The sequence below is a fragment of the Myxocyprinus asiaticus genome, chromosome 25 (assembly GCF_019703515.2).
Source record: "Myxocyprinus asiaticus isolate MX2 ecotype Aquarium Trade chromosome 25, UBuf_Myxa_2, whole genome shotgun sequence".
In the NCBI taxonomy this organism is placed as follows: Eukaryota; Metazoa; Chordata; class Actinopteri; order Cypriniformes; family Catostomidae; genus Myxocyprinus; species Myxocyprinus asiaticus.
The window spans coordinates 5,010,764-5,027,711 of NC_059368.1; positions in this window are offsets into that span (position 1 = coordinate 5,010,764).

Consider the following 16,948-nt stretch of genomic DNA (forward strand, 5'->3'; position numbering starts at 1 on the left):
CCATCTACATCCCGCCCACTTTCTCCCACCCCCACCCACTCATACCGACCACCCTCCGGAATTCACCCCTGCCCCCAAACCCCAACTCCCCTCCGCGCCAGCTCTGGTGTAGAAGATGCCGTGTGTGTGTGTGTGTGTGTGTGCTGGTGTGTGCTGGTGTGTGGAGGCGATGGATGGTGGTCGTGCCATTGCAGCGCAGGTCACTGAACTGGTCACCAGTGTCAGATGTTAAGGAGTTTCTAATTTCCTGCACGAGGGTTTCCCATCCACCCATTAAACAGCCCCGTAACCACCGGGAAACATGTCCCACGCGGTCACGGACACACCCTACATGTCCCCGTTTGATCCCGTGATCAAGTTCCGAGGCATGGAATAAGACAGATAAATATAGACTGTAGTCATTAGTTTGTCTATAGTGTAACGAATGCATTAAGTAGCACTGACGAATATTGATCTGTGGTTTAAAACGCGTCAGATAGTATACTTTAAATAAAACAGAAGTAGCGAGAAACAACAACAACAACAACAACATATAGCCTACGAATAGATCAACAGCACATTATCCTACCCACGTATTCTTTCCTCTCTGAGTTGCAAGCTGTTTTCTTTCATCAGAAACATTATTGATCCTGCCTTTTAAGCCTGATGGTTTTAATGTTGGACTGCACAACATAATGCTTTTGTCAAAAACAACATCTATTTTCCCGAATGAACATCTTCTGTCTAAGCAGCCTTATCTATAATGGACAAGTGGATGAAAAGGTGTTAATTTAATTGAATGCCAACTCATAACATAATGCTCAAAGCCATAAAATTATATGTAAGCCTGATATTTAAGAGATCAACCAACATTTAAAGTTCACCAGTTTGGTTCAATTATTTCAGTGTTAAATTCCCGAGTGCAACAAATGTTCCTAAACTATTATGATAAACAAGAGTTACTTAACTCTTGAAGTTTAACTTCGGAAGGGATCTCCTGTTATTCATTTTAAAAAGAAATTGGTACATCACTTTTCTTAACCTATTCTCAAACACTTTAGACACTGATTGTTAAACACACATGGATGAGTCCAGGAAAATGTTTTACTCCATGTGAAATCGAGCCTTTTAAATCAGGACATTTGTGCATATGCAAACAGATGCTTTTGAAATGATAAACAAACCAGTTGGCATTTTCACAGTTATAATCGAACGTATATATCACTTAAAAATAAATAAAAAAGACATAAAACATTTACTGAAAAAACACCTTTAACACATAAGTCTTGAGATACTTGAGATGTTATCTGGCCTTTACAAACGGAAACTAATAACCTTATTCAATTCAATGTTATTCAACATTTCTGGGAGCCAATATCTGTTACTCTTATAACACGAATCATGATTAAAAGTAACTGTTAAGAGTGCTCAACAAAAGCTACAGATGATTGGTTTGTACTAAACAAACATCTTTACAGAGGTTATCTTAGGACAAACTCTTAACATTCGGAGTAGGCTGTTAATTAAATGTGAAGATAATCAAAAAGATTGATTGATACTGTGCAGTTTGATTGCAAATCAGAGTGAAAGAGGGAGATTTTATCTTAAACTCACCCATTACAGTAGCATGTGGTTGATTATCTGGACTTGAGTGTATTGAGCCGTTCGGACCCGCCATACCTTCACCTCACCCACCCCCACCCTGCAGAACCACTGAGGAAACGCATAGTTGTCAATAGAGTTCATTCAACTCTCCTGTTTGGGTGAGATCGTTTGGTTTAATGCTCAGTTCAGTTTCACCATCTCTCTGAAATTCTCCACTGAAGCAAACATAAACGCGACCGGTTTTAGACGTCATTAAAACGATTCTTGACTAATTACCGATCAATATCGCACTCTGGCGTGGCGATTTTTAAATGGTTCGTTCTTAATTGTACACGGTAGCTTCTGAAGACTGTTGCCTGATCCTTTCCACAATCTATTCAAGACTGTTACACATTTGTGTTTTAATAATAAGGTAAGTATAGGCTGCTTATTCTATTTAAAACACATCATACGATATTTCGATATACAGGTTTAAAAAAAAAACTTTTCAAAACTTTAAAAAAAAGTTATGCATGATTTAGTCACCTGTAAAACACTTTTAACCGCATAAACGAGCTTTATATGTCGATAGACTGAATGATGAAAATAAAAGGGAGACTGTAAACAATTTGAGATTGATTCTCTATAACATTCCCATTGAGTTTCCTGTAAACTTCTAAACTAAACATGACAGTTTAAATTGTTCACATTAATTAGGAGTTGGGGGTGTTTTGTTACACACACACAGATCTGGGCGAGGTGTTCCATTGTTCCTTTGTCAGATTTCAGCTGTCGCTGATGTGATTTTTTTTTATTTTTTCGTTTCTATTAAATTTCAATAAAGTTTTGAAAATTTCAAAAACTCCATCAGATTTCAGATCTATTTTCTGCATTATTATACTCTGTAGAAACGCTAGAGTTCGTCAAAAGGACATGCGTTTTTGTGCTCTAATTATTCTTAAAATGTAGCATGCCATGTTGCTTGAGTTTTTTATTTATTTATTATTATTATTATTATTATTTTAAACAACCCGTTAGTGTAAAATAAAACGGGATGCATTTGTTCGCGAATTAATCTATTAATTAACCTCTGTTTATCGACGTCAAAATATAAACGAATAATTATGGCATGTGTTAACTTCGCTTCAAAACAGCACATTTCCAGCAGATATCCGTATGAGATTGATTAAAACTGTTATTTTGTGCATTCCAGTCATTCTTAACAGCTAACATCCGCGTTATCTTATTAACAGTAGCATGTAATGTGTATGGGGATATTTGATGGTGGTTGATTCCTTTTTAGAACGCTCCCTGATTGCGTCACAATACAATCATGACGTCAGGCGGAAATGTGAATGGAGAGTTCACGGTTTTTTTGTCCTTTACTGAACCATTCACTCTTGTAAAACTAAAGGAACGGCAGCAGGGGGCAAGTCAGGTGAGACTTCCGACGTCTTTTCTCCGCTTAAAATTAATTCTTTGCGGGTGTTATTGACTATGATCAACAAATGTTGATCTTAATTTTCATGCTCTTACAGACATTGTTCTCAGCTGATATGGTAGGCTGCACACTGTGTAAATGTCTCATGATTTTGTGTCTCACTCACCTGCGATGGAGTGCACGGCCATGCTGTCTGTCCCCCGTGTGTGACCCTGTGGATGGGTTAAAAGCAGTGCTGATGATTCTTTCTGACTTATGAAAATATCATTTAACCACTAAACTTATTGTGTCAGTTTCAAGCGACCGACCGAGTTCCGTTCGTTTTTGTTTTGTTTGGGCGGCTGGGTGGCGCTTTCATGTGCGCAGAATGGAGGAATTTTCCAGCATGAATATATATAGCGTCTGTGAAATGTATAGGAGTTTAAATCACTGTTTCATTTCAAACCTAAGTGAGCGGGCGCGCGTGCGCACGCATGCACGCGCCGCACTTGAGTGAAAGACAAACTGTCTCACAGTCAGTGCTAATTAAATATTTCTTGCGCATGATTGCCTTTAATTGTGGTGTCTGGTGGATAACACAAAACTGCATATATAGTGTCATTTTTAATAAGGATAAAAAGTTAACAATTAGGCTACATAAAAAGAGTAAATTCTCCCTCCAAAAAAAAAAAAAAAAACGATTACATTTTTTTATGCACCTTTAAATGATGTGAAGAGATCTTGAAGTTTCAGATGCAGACTGGAGGGGTTGATGAAATGACTTAGAAACTTCTCAGAATCCCGGCAATCATTGAAAAGATCCTCGGCGCAAAAATATCCTGTCAAATCCGACACGAACCTATTGAATCAAGCAAATCAAAGAAAACATGTTGATAATTCCCGACATTCTGTTGATACGATTCAAAACGTTTCTGGCTTTATGTCGAATTTCTATGTTGTTTATTAATTCGTTTTTTATATTCAAAATGATTACATGAAGATTAATAGGCTGGTGTACATTTTAGAGAGATTAGTGATACACCAGTGAAGTCAAATACCTGACTAAAGTGATATTTTAAAATCACATTCAACCCACCAACCACCATTTGCTGTTTCATGAGGGGAAATCATGATATATTGTCTTATATTGACAGTATGATGATAACAACACGCATGAATGAGTATGGGGGTCTGATTAAAGCCATTTTGTGCGAACATGACTTCTACTCAGCCCAAAATCCATGCAAGAAAAAAATACTTTTATGGTGATAATTACACCAATACTTTATATGTTGAAAGTCCGCTCAAGATTAGGGTATTAGCCCACGTGTCTTCATATTTGTTGAGGTCAAGTGAAAACACAACACACTGGCAGAAAATGATGTGGTTCAATCTGACTCAAGGTTACAGATTAGATCCAACAGCGACCCCTGGCGGCCAGTCGGAGTAACTGCAGCAGTGTAGGAGGCGTGCTGTAGTTTTGGGACTGGAGGAGGTTCAGCTACAGGTGTTTATAACTGATAATTGGGATGCTTGAGATCAGAATTATGCCCACTTCAACGACATGGTCCAGTGAGCAATTCAAAATAAAATTCCTGTACATATGGGATGTTGACCAGGTCAAAAGAAACGACTCAAGTCTTTGTAGTCAGCTAAGACACAATAGCTGGCCTATATATATTATTTTATTTTTTATTTAATGTTATGTCTGAACTCATTGGGCCTTCAGCAGGTTTCTTCTGGTATAATGCGATCATGAGCTTTTCAATAGCACCCAGATAAACTCTTATTTTAAATACAAGATTACCCATTGGGTAATGTATAACTTAAATGTAGGGCTTGCTTTGTGTGGTTTAAGTGTAACTACATAATGATCAGTCACCTATTGATTTTGCAGGCATGCAGTTTCATCATGTGCCGACATGCGCAATCTTACCTTTCATCCGCCATTACAGGGGCGTGAGAAATGCGGGTGTGATTGTGTTTATTCCGCAGCTGTATGACTATTTGCAGGCTTAAATATGCGGCAGTGGCGGATAACCGTGGAGTTTTCCCGGATCCGTGGAGCATCTCAGCTCGCAGCATCCTCCATAGAGACCGCACGAATGTCGCCAGTTGCCATGCGCAGATTCCACAAGAAACTTTACAGTTCCTTCATGAACAAAACAGTGTTTATTAGGCCTGGCAGATTAACGACAACAGTGTTTTTCCATTAATGTATTAAATAGGTTTGTGTTCACTCATGCATAAAATGTTTAGTGTTGCTTTTGCAATGCAAAAAATAACAATTCAAACCCGTTTCCTCAGAGTTGACAGACGTACTCCTCACAAATGAGTAGCCAATAATCTTGAGTCTTTTTTGCCTGAACATGTGTGAGAGAAAGAGTTTCTTGCGCCATCTTCTGGTTGCATTGAAGCACTGTGAACCGACTTTTATGTTTAAAGGTGCACTCAGTAATATTTTCCTCATAATTGTTTATTTTTGATTTTATTTTTTTGACTCTTAAATAAATGCACAATTTTGAAATATATGTATAAAATCATGAGCACTCACATGAGATGATGGCTCCAGTCATATTAACCTTATAGAAGCTGTTTTATTCTACATGGAGAGGGTCGCCGCATGGGGGCGGCCATGTTAAGATCACATGACCAGCCATAGACTGCTTGCATAATCTTAGTAGCCGCCCTGTTATTGGACACTTTCACTCATGTATCATATGAATCATGACTGTGAATAGTGCATTTCTACAATGGCATCACTGGTAACTGAAAACTGTGTTTTAATGGTGCAGCATCCATGCCACTAGATGTCAGTGTTAGTCTAATACATAAAACGCTTTAAATTGTTTAGCAAATTAAAATCTACATGGTTTGTGTAAAGCCACATTTTGTTGATTTGTTGTCAAAGTATTTTCGTCAAATGATTTACTGATTACTTTTTATTTATTTATTTATTGTAAAGGCTAAATAAATGTATTTTTTACATTGCTTGTCTGTTTATACACAATACATATTTTTATAGCACCTTATTCTATACCACTAGCTAAAATACTATTTTTTAATGAACTATTCCTCTGTTAAGCTTAAACTGTGTGAACTAAACGATCTATTGTTAGCCTATTACATTATAGATTATTATTGAATTTATTATTATAATTATTAGGTCATTTTTAGAGACACTGAACACGCTGACAACAGTGAGAAGTTGTGTAGTTTATAGCTAAAGTACGCTGCTAACAGTTTAAGGAAAATTAAGTTTCAGAACACGATACCTAATTTACTTGTACAAATAGTATAGATGACTATAAATAGCACATGGGAATGGCGTTATAATTATTAATGCTTTAAATGATTGTTTAAACAATTGAAATTAATCTCTAATCTGAAAACTGTAATTGATTTTTAAAGTATAGGATGTAAAAATTGAAAGAGGTTTTTTAAATTGTATTTGAACAGAAATCTGATTTGTAGCATGTATTGAATATACAGTTCGAGTCGAATATCATCTTAACCTCACAGCTGACAGTTGTGTATGTTATCGCATATTCTTATATATATATATATAAGACAAAAGTGCAATGGACAATACGCAAAGAAATTCACAAGTCGTATAAAACTATTTGCAAATCAATTCATACGAAACAAAATTGGAAAGTAAACTACATTTCTTACTGCCATAGAGAAATGCACTGTCTGCTGCACTGTACTTGTTGTTTATGGGTCTATATATAAAAATGAAAATAAACCAGACTTTGACTGCATCTATGTCTATAGCCTGTAGATTATGTGAAAGTATGGCTATCTTTCCATCTTCCAAACAATAAAGGAAAATTGCTTTTTGTGAAAAAGTTTCGTTCATGTCTCAAAGCTTTTATTAAAAGGTTTTATGAAAGTTGACCTTGCACAGTATCATTTGAATATTTGACCTGTTATAGATCCAATCGGGTAACTCTGGAAAATCAATCCTGTAAAAATACATTTATTGTACCTCGATAATGAATCCTGCTGTCAGCTGCTATAAAGATCAATACATTTAAATCTAAATGCAAAGAAGATGCCCCCTTAAAAACAATGTGCATTTACAGCTGAACTGTAACATATTTAGAGATGAATTTAGCATGTAGGAGCATGATGCATCATCCAGCATATTATTAGGGGAAATAAATGGAAACATTTGCTAATTTAGTTTTATAGCACAAAATAAAATTAAAAATAACGAAAAGGGGCCATCTTGCTCCACTACTTGGGGAAAACATACCCCAATCTAAATATATAAAATACATCTGATATCATTTTAATTATTTGTTTTTAAAGTGTGTCATTAATGTAAAATACTACTTTTCTTTCTTTTTTTTTTTTTTTTTTGCAAATTGATGTATTTTGGCAATGTTATAACTGGACAAAAATGGACAAATCAAATAACAGAATCCCAGTCAGAGATATCTCAATTACACTATATCATTCTATGAACTGTGTATAGGCCTTTATGTTTTACTGAATGGATTTCATAATAGCAATAAATTGTGAATTGTGATTGAATGATTTCACTCAATTGACCTATTGGTTATGATGAATACATTCCCCAATTCTGAGGAGGACATCTTACCCCAAGGGTCTGACTTTAACTTTTCACTTTGAAATAAAAACAATAATTTGTCACCCTAAAATTCTAAATGTGTTACTGTGTCCACAGAACTTTTTATCCAACATAAAATAAGGTCACAGATTACTATTAACCAATGACAAAAATTAGACCATTTAACCACAAACTGTTCAGATGGAATACATCATACAAATGTTGGTGTTCAGATTAAAAATCAAGATTAATAAAAGCATTACCATTCCATAAATGTATTTAAATAAAGTTTAGTGGCATCTATGGTCAAAAGGAAAATTTGGGGGGGTATTTCCCTTATAAATAAATACAAACGTTTTATGCTCCTTGCATTTTGGAAATCTGCCTCAATATGATTGTCTTCTGAAACTTGCTGCCATCGTGTGGTCAAGAAATAAACAAACAAGTTGAAGACACTTATGTCCTTATCAAATCATTTACTGAAGATTTAGGATTGAGATTAGAGTAACAAATAACTCTAACCCTATACCATAAAAGAACAGTTTTACATTTTAGAATAACATTATTTTCGTTATTAATCATTTCTCCAAATGAGTTCATCCCTGAACTTTTGTCAGATTTAGCTCACTTCTGGAGACATATTTCTCTCCAAACTATAGCTAAGTAAACCTGCACACACTCACACACAAATACTGTAAAATGATTTCATGTTTGGTAGTCTACTACAGAACTGTACTTTGAAATTATGCAGTAATCCTTTTACTATTCATGACTTCCCAATCAAACAGCTCTCTGCTGCATGTTGAAAATCTGTGAAACAATTCTGTTTATTGGCCCACTAGATGGGAAAAGAGAGAAAACAAACAAGGAGATATTTGAAACTTTTTATATGCAACAGAATGTGTATGACAGACAGATCAATCAGCTTTATATTCACATCCATTTCTTCCACATCTCTACATATTCTCAAAACTCCTTGCAGGTGCTTGACAAACATCAGCCAAGAAACACTGAAAAACAAACAGGAAGAGACAGATGTCTATTAACAAAACTCTTTTATTCACATGTACTGCATGCTATTCTGTTTAAAGACGATGGTGATATGGCATTCACAATGCAGTTCATTCCATCATGTGTATTTCTGAGAGAAAAAGAATATTCAGCCAGAATTAATGGATGATGAATTGATTTTATCCATCAGGAATTGATTTGATCATGGAAATTGGGCTATGATATTGGTTACTTTTCTTTTGAATGTAATTTTATTTAGATAAAAAAAAAAAAAAAAATTATGATTTTTATAATTTTTTTTTTTAGAACAACACGCACTGATGGATTGTGCACAAAAAGACCAGGAACATTTATTTAGAGACAGGGCCGTATTAAGGTCCTGCGAGGCCCTGGGGCTCACCGTTCTGCGAATGGATGCCCTCTGGAGTTGCTGGCCCCCCTGTGTTCTCTTTAAGTGACCAATGAGCTTTTTCTTTGACTGAAGAACTGACATGACATCAAGCTGATATTAAAGTTTTCATCTGTGATCGCACATCATCACAAACGCTGACTGTAATCCATAGTGATTCTGTCACCAAGCGTTTTTCCTGCATTTTTCTCATTTACTAAAAAGACTAATGAAATCAGAAAGCGGAGACACTACAGTCTATTCTTATTGAACGTGATTTCTTTACTCACTGAAAGCTGACGTATTCTACGGCAAGCCTTGAGTGGATAAATACACAATCACACATTTTTACAAGGTAAGTTACTTCATGAATCACATCCTAAATCACTCTTTTACAATAGTTTATGCTCACTTGGCACTACTGTTGAATTTCGGCGAGCTCCACGTGACAGCGAATCAGAGAGAGAGGTGCAATGAGTTGATATGTTCGTCACTCCTCCGCCATTCTTAATCAGCAAGTGTGTCATATACCTGCGACTGAAGAGAGCGAGATCTCAGCAAGACAGTCTGCATGTGTGACACCCTCTGCCGAGTTGTTTGAAGTCTGGTAGTGTGGCGCCAGCTAAAGTCGCTTTGGATAAAGTCTGCCAGATGCATAAATGTAAATATACTAAGCAGAGACAACTATAAGTAGGCCATTCATTTGTTAATTCTCTCGAAAACCGAATGGCCCATCCAGCCCAACACAACATCATTGGCTCAACTGTTTGCTTGCTCAACAGCGGTTGGGGGCGTTTTCAAAAAGCTGTTTGAAACCAATGTTTATTTTTGAATGGCTGAGAATTTGCACACTTCATCTTAAAACAATCATAAAGTTGGAGTGAATGTCCTTTTTTTTACCATAGGTTCAGGGGGTCACAGCCCTCTCTGGTTGCAGCAGCACAAAACGGCCATCATTAAATACCTGAAAACGCTTCTACATTATTCAACTCATCACACAAACGTAGACATCTGAAAAGCTCATCCATTTTGACTGATCGGGAAATCAGCAGCACACAGAACGTCTTGAGACTGGAGGGTTCCTGTCACACGATGTGACAACTTCTGGTGCTGCTGCTGACTGCCTTGACTCTGTGAGACTCTGTCAACTCAGATGTTGTACAGTCAGGGACGTAGCTAGTGGGTTGAAAGGTGGGAAAGATTCTAGGGGCCAAAAGGTCCAGGGGGTCCCTCAACAAATTCTAAACTGTATTTGTTAACAGGAAAGGGGCCCAGAGCAATATACAGTGAGGGGGCCCAGATTACCTTGCTACGGCCCTGTGTACAGTAATTGTTAATGTTGGTGTTTCTCCTGCAGGAGGTTGTTTAGTATGCAGCACACACGACAGCACATTACAGCATTAACATATGAAAGGATCTGCAGCTCTTTAACACACAACACACACTTAAATATAGCAAAAAGAGAGTTCAACTATAGCCTATGTCACAGCGGATTATGTGCTAGAAATGAACATTAGCAGAACATCTGATTCATTTCATGGAATAAAGATAATTTTATCAGTGGTTTCAAACAATACAGACTGTTTTCAAAGTTTATTTGCAAGATCAGATATTTCATATTCCAGTAACACTGCTTTGACACGACACTTTGTCGATTATAACAGGAGAGATCTTTTTCATTGTTATAATTATATAACAAAGTTATAATTCTGATCAAATGTTTTAAGAACGGTAGGCCTATTTATTACCTTGCCTTAGCCGTCATGCATCAGCATTATCCACATCACGCCCATCACGAAAAGGAACCGGTGTCAGGAGCATATTGCGTCATGATGAAGAGAATACGAGAAACATTGATGTGTGTGTTGTGATCTGTACCGGACTGGCCGAAGCTGGGAAACTTTCATAAACGGGTCATTCTAAGAAACGTCATATTTCTGTCCCCAGGCTTTACAGAAGGTATACACTTTAAATATGCTGTTTAGGCATAATTTATTCGCATACTTAAATAATATAAGATGTTCTTTGAACAATTATTCTTATTTTAGCCATGAATTAGGCAATATTTGTTTTTAATCAATTATTTTAAATTCCAATGACCATAAAAGTGCTTGTCTCCAAGGTCATGTGTCGAAGTTCAGGGCTCTATTTTGAGTTTTAAAATCAATTTATCTCCCATTTTAACCCTTGTGCGACCTTTGGGACATTTTTGTCTTTTCAATCATTTTGCCAACGGCACACATTTTTGCCAATGGTGTGTATTTTTGGGGGAATATTGATATTTCAACCTCAGTTCCTGTAATTCATCTATAATACACTGTGTACACAAAGTAGTTACACTCAGGACCTTAAGGAAAAACTGTCCCCACTGAAACCCATTAAAACTGCAATATTTGATCCCAGTGCCATTAAAGCATAAAATCATGAATTCTATGATATTATTATGCTTTCATTCCGGAGCCCTGGCTTCACAATTAAAAAGTTGAATATTTTCCACCAGATGGTGCCATGTTTCTCATGTTTAGCCTATGGAGCAAATACATGCTTTTTCCCTATTTTCTGTTTGCTGTAATATAGAGCACTGCAGGCCAATTTAATAAATGATGCAGCTAAAATTGTGTGGGTGTGTTTTGTATGTGTATTGAGAAATTTGTGTGTGTGTAAAAAACAACATTAGCATTATGTAAAAAAAAAAAAAAAATCCTGAAAATGAATGAATATTTGATAGTTATGATCAGGACTGATGTTGGTTAAAATAAGTCAGTGAAAGTAGAAAATAATATTAATATATAAAACTTTTATGGCAGTTTTGTGACAGACATTTTTGTCCACTAAGGACCTCTGAGTAACTTTATGGACACACAAGTGTTAAATGTAATAATGTATACCTCAATATCACATTTATTACATGGATGACATAACTAAATGAAATTCCAAATAAATATTATATATCATATGATGGAAATAGTTGTCCCCTTATTTGCAGGCGTGTGGGAAGTGGGGGTGCTGGGGATGCTACAGCACCCCCTGTTTTCACAGGACTGTAAATGCAACACAAACCAATACATTTTACAGTTTCAGTAAAGGCAAAAAAAACCAAAAAAAAAAAAACCTGCACAACTCAAAATACAAGCTTATATATTGGCCAATGTTTCAATAACTAAGCTTGCATTTTAAGTTGTTTTATATATGATTCCTTTATTTGTTTATGCAGTGACTTGCACATCTAAATTGAAGGTTTGCGATTAGTCAATTTCAAAGGATCACTTTCCATTAGGGGTTTAAATGTAACTTGTAAGTAGGCTATTAACCCATGCTTTTATTAAATAGTTTTCATTTTATATTTTAGGATTTCTTTCTCAAAACAGGATTAGCCCATATCATTCCTCTTGATTGGCTCTCACACATATGGCACTGGTGCAGGAGATGAACTGTAGCTAACTTGAAGTGTCAGGTTAGATGGTGGTGCAAAAGCGAATTTCTGTTTTTTTTTAGTGTTCATCCAAATCAAAATTTCCCAAACAGACATTCAGACTCATAATGAAGGAATTAATCTGCTGTACTCCAGAGCACAAGTACACCTTAAGTGTACTGTAGGGCAGGCACAAGAGTTTATTTGATTTATTTATTTTTGTGCATTTCCTTTCGCTGCGCTGGCTCGCTTATTTTACATGGCAGTGCAAAATAGTGCACTAGTCATTTTTAAATAGAACAATTTGTGTTAACCTGACTTCCTGTGTTAAAGTGGACCATTACGTTTCAAGTGCTAGCTGTCTCACTATTTTCAGTCAAAAATGTAAAATGTAATATATAGCCAAATGTACTAGTGTGCGTGCTCCATATGTTTAAATGAGTGATCATACTGATATGTTTGTTCTGCTTGTGGTGTGTTTTATATATGATTTCTTTATCGTATACAAAAAAAAAAAAAAAAACTTTCAGCACCCCCACCCCAAAACATCTTCCCACGCCCCTGCTTATTTGGAAAAAATATCCAGATTTCAACATCACTTAATACATCCTGCATCCTATTTGCTGAAGTTCTACGAGAAAGGCACATTCTAAGTGTTCTGTCCCTTTTCAATTATCAGAAATTTACTAATTTGTTCCATAATATCATTTGAGGCATTTAGATGACATCACTGGTATGACCGATTTTATTATAACATGGATTAAATGACTTGATTTATAGAGTACAGCACGATAAAGCAGCATGTGGTTTGAGGTACTGCAGATGCACTTTTATAAAATGCACATTTCATGATAATTGTCACCGGTGTTACCATTACTCAGTGATGACCAGTAACACCAGAGACACCTTTGTGTGAATAAGCTTTAATAAAAGCTGTTCATGGAGTTATTATGCATAAAATAGCACTTATTAACACACATTTCATGATTATAACTTCTGTTATTGTTTTTTAGTCAGGTACTATATCTGGCCAAACATGGTATAGAGGTGCTTCTGGCAAGATCTAGAGATGATGTTACTGGTACGGTGACAAACAGATTATTTGCTTAATTCCAGAGCCCCTGGCACAGATAAAGTGATCAGTTCAGATTAAGCAGGGGTTTTGGAGGTTCATCATGGGGCACTTGTACAGAGGTGGTTATAAGGTTGAAAGGTGCCATGTTTTTGTTCTTTATTGATAGCTGAGGACAGTCCTGAGTTACCCCACTCTTAGTCCAGCAACATACTAGCAGCAGAAAAAGGCATAAGAGCTTTAGAAGTTTCCTCTTTTTTTTAAGAGAGAGAGAGAGAGAGAGAGAGAGAGAGAGAGAGAGAGAGAGAGAGACAGATGTTAGTGGTTTCCTAAAGCAGTTTTTTATTTTTTTTATTTTAAACACGCAAAGCCAGTTGTTAAAGATCTGTTTCTAAGTGTCAGTGATAATCTTTAATTTCTAAAGAAATACTCAATTTCTAATCTCATCTCAGTAATTAATATTGGAGGATAACAATCTTTGGAGCTTCATTGTGTCACTGGTGTTACCGGTGTTTTTTTTTTTTTGTCATATTTGACATATAACTGATTTTAAATTAACTGACTGTTACTTCATTCAAGAGTAAGGATATTAAGTATTGTATCTTTCTATATTTATGACTGTCCTTCAATTTTTATTTTTGTAGCAAAGATTTGATGGTGCAAATGAGTAAACGCCAAACAATCACACTTTTCACAGACCAGATTTAAATGAGTAAAAGCTAAATCTATTTTAAAAGCTTTTTTTTGTTGTTTGTTTTTTTGCATTATAATAATCCTTCTGTGCCTGTAACTACATGTGCAAAATAGATTTAGAAATAACATTTCTAAAATGTATTGTTCCAAAAACTATAAAGTAACACCAGTGACAAAACAATGACACAAGCTTTCTTTGTCAATATAAAAAATAAAAAAACTGTTAAGCTGACATTTATGTGGATTCATACAGCCAAGGGGCTAACCAAAATTGTAAGCTACGTTTTAATGTTTAAAAATAAAATTTATTTGCTACCCTAAAAGTGGATGTTTCTGTAGAATGACTCACATAATGTCAAAACCACTGCTGCAGATGCACAGTAAATATATACAGTAAACACATAGTTCAAAATGTCTTTTTGTAAAGGTAAAATCATGCAAACATTTTGCACGAACAGTCAACCGTTGCTATACTTATGAACAAAACTTCAATTTGCTGGTGTTTCCAGTCAGGTAAATCTTTGCGCTCTGACTAACCTCATTTAACTTTTATGGTTACACATTTGTCATAAAATTATATTAGTGACTCATTTCATGTAAAGATGTTGTCTCAGAAAACTGATTTTTAGCAGATGGCTTCATAAACACATAGCTAACAGTATATTTTTATTCTAATTTTATTGTTTCACAGTTCAATTAAGATAATCTGATTATTTTAAAGGTGACTCCAAATTATTCCTCAGTAAAAAGTTTTACTCCTGAAGAAATTAATTGTAATTTTTGAAATATATGTACAAAATTATGAACACACACACACAAGATGAAGACTACAGTCATATCAGTAACCTTATAAAAGCTGTTTTATTCTACATGGAGAGGGTCTCCTCATGGGAGCTGCCATATTGGAATCACATGACCAGCTGAATACAACTCACTTAAAGGGATAGTTCACCCAAAAATGAAAAATTCTCTCATCATTTACTCACCCTCATGCCATCCCAGATTTGTGTGACTTTCTTTCTTCAGCAAAACACAAATGGAGATTTTCAGAAGAATTTCTCAGCTCTTTTGGTCCATACAATGCAAGTGAATGGTGGTAAAAATTCTGAAGCTCCAAAAATCACACAAGTCAGCATAAAAGTAATCCATACGACTCCAGTGGTTAAATCAATGTCTTCAAAAGCAGTATGATAGGTGTGGGTGAGAAACAGATCAATATTTATAGGGATAGTTCACCCAAAAATTCTCTCATTATTTACTCATCCTCATGATATCCCAGGTGTGCATGACTTTCTTTCTTGACCAGAACACATTTGAAGAAAAATAGAAAAACATCTTAGCTCAGTAGGTCCTTAAAATGCAAGTGAATGGAGATTTTTCTTTTGAAGCTCCGAAAATCACAGACAGTCAGCATAAACGTCATCCACATCACCAGCTGTCTTCTAAAGCGACACGATCGCTTTTGGTGTGAAAAAGATAAATATTTAAGTACTTTTAAAAAAAAAAACTCTAAATCATGCATGTGGTAAGCAGCGTTACATGTGTGACTTAATCGCATTGGCATTTGAAACATGAGAGAACTGACGCATGTGCGTCAAAGCCGGAAAAGCAGCGCTGTTTACGAGTAGGAGGAACGCTGTACAGTAGCTTGGTTTATTTTGGTTTAGATCTGTATTGATCTGTATCTTTACTCACAATGGTGAGTTTGTGTGTTTATCCTGGATGTCTCAACCAAGTGGAGAACGTGAGATTACATCTGTATCCATGGCGATGTGAATACGTCACACGAGAGACCGCTTGGCGTTGTGTTATAGTTAAAAAGTAGTTAAATATTGATCTTTTTTCACACTAAAAGTGATCGTGTCGCTTTAGAAAACATTCACTTAACCGCTGGAGTCGTATCGATGACGTTTATGCCTGTATCGTGACTGTCTGTGATTTTTGGAACTTCAAAAGAGAAATCTCCATTCACTTGTATTTTAAGGACCAACTGAGCTGAGATATTTTTCTATTTTTCTTCAGATGTGTTCTGCTGAATAAAGTCATACACATATGGTATATCATGAGGGTGAGTAAATAATGAGAGAATTCTCATTTTTGGGTGAACTTTCCCTTTAAGTCTACAGGGCAGGGAGAAGAATTTCCAGCAAAAATGGACTTAAACGTTGATCTGTTTCTCACCCACACCTATCAAATCGCTTCTGGAGACATGGATTTATCCACTGGAGTTTTATGGATTACTATTATGCTGACTTTGTGATTTTTGGAGCATCAAAATTTTGGCACCCATTCACTTGTATTGTATGAACCTACAGAGCTGAAATATTCTTCTAAAAATCTCAATTTGTGTTCTGCAAAAGACAGTCATACACATCTGGGATGGCATATAATTTGTAAATAATTTGAGAATTTTAATTTTTGGGTGAACGATTCCTTTAATCTCACTAACTGCCCAATCAACAGTTTTCCTGAGCAACCACTCGGCAACGCCATGATGATTCTAATTGCCTGTTTTGTATTTCTGGTCTTTCTAGCAAGTCAGTCCGTAGTCGGCCATCTTTGGAACACTCTCAGGAGGCTATTTCCAGTCATTCCAGTGCAGCTCCTATCTACTTGAATGGAGAAAGACCAACATCTCAAAAACAGTTGGTCAAGATGACTTTCTAAGAACATTTTTCAAATCAACAAAACCCAACAATACTGGTATCATAAACTGTGCTTACCTCATATTATGCTAAAAAAAACGCAATTTTCCCGGCTTGTATAGCTAATATGCATGCACGTTCTAGAGTTGATTGACAGGTGATGTA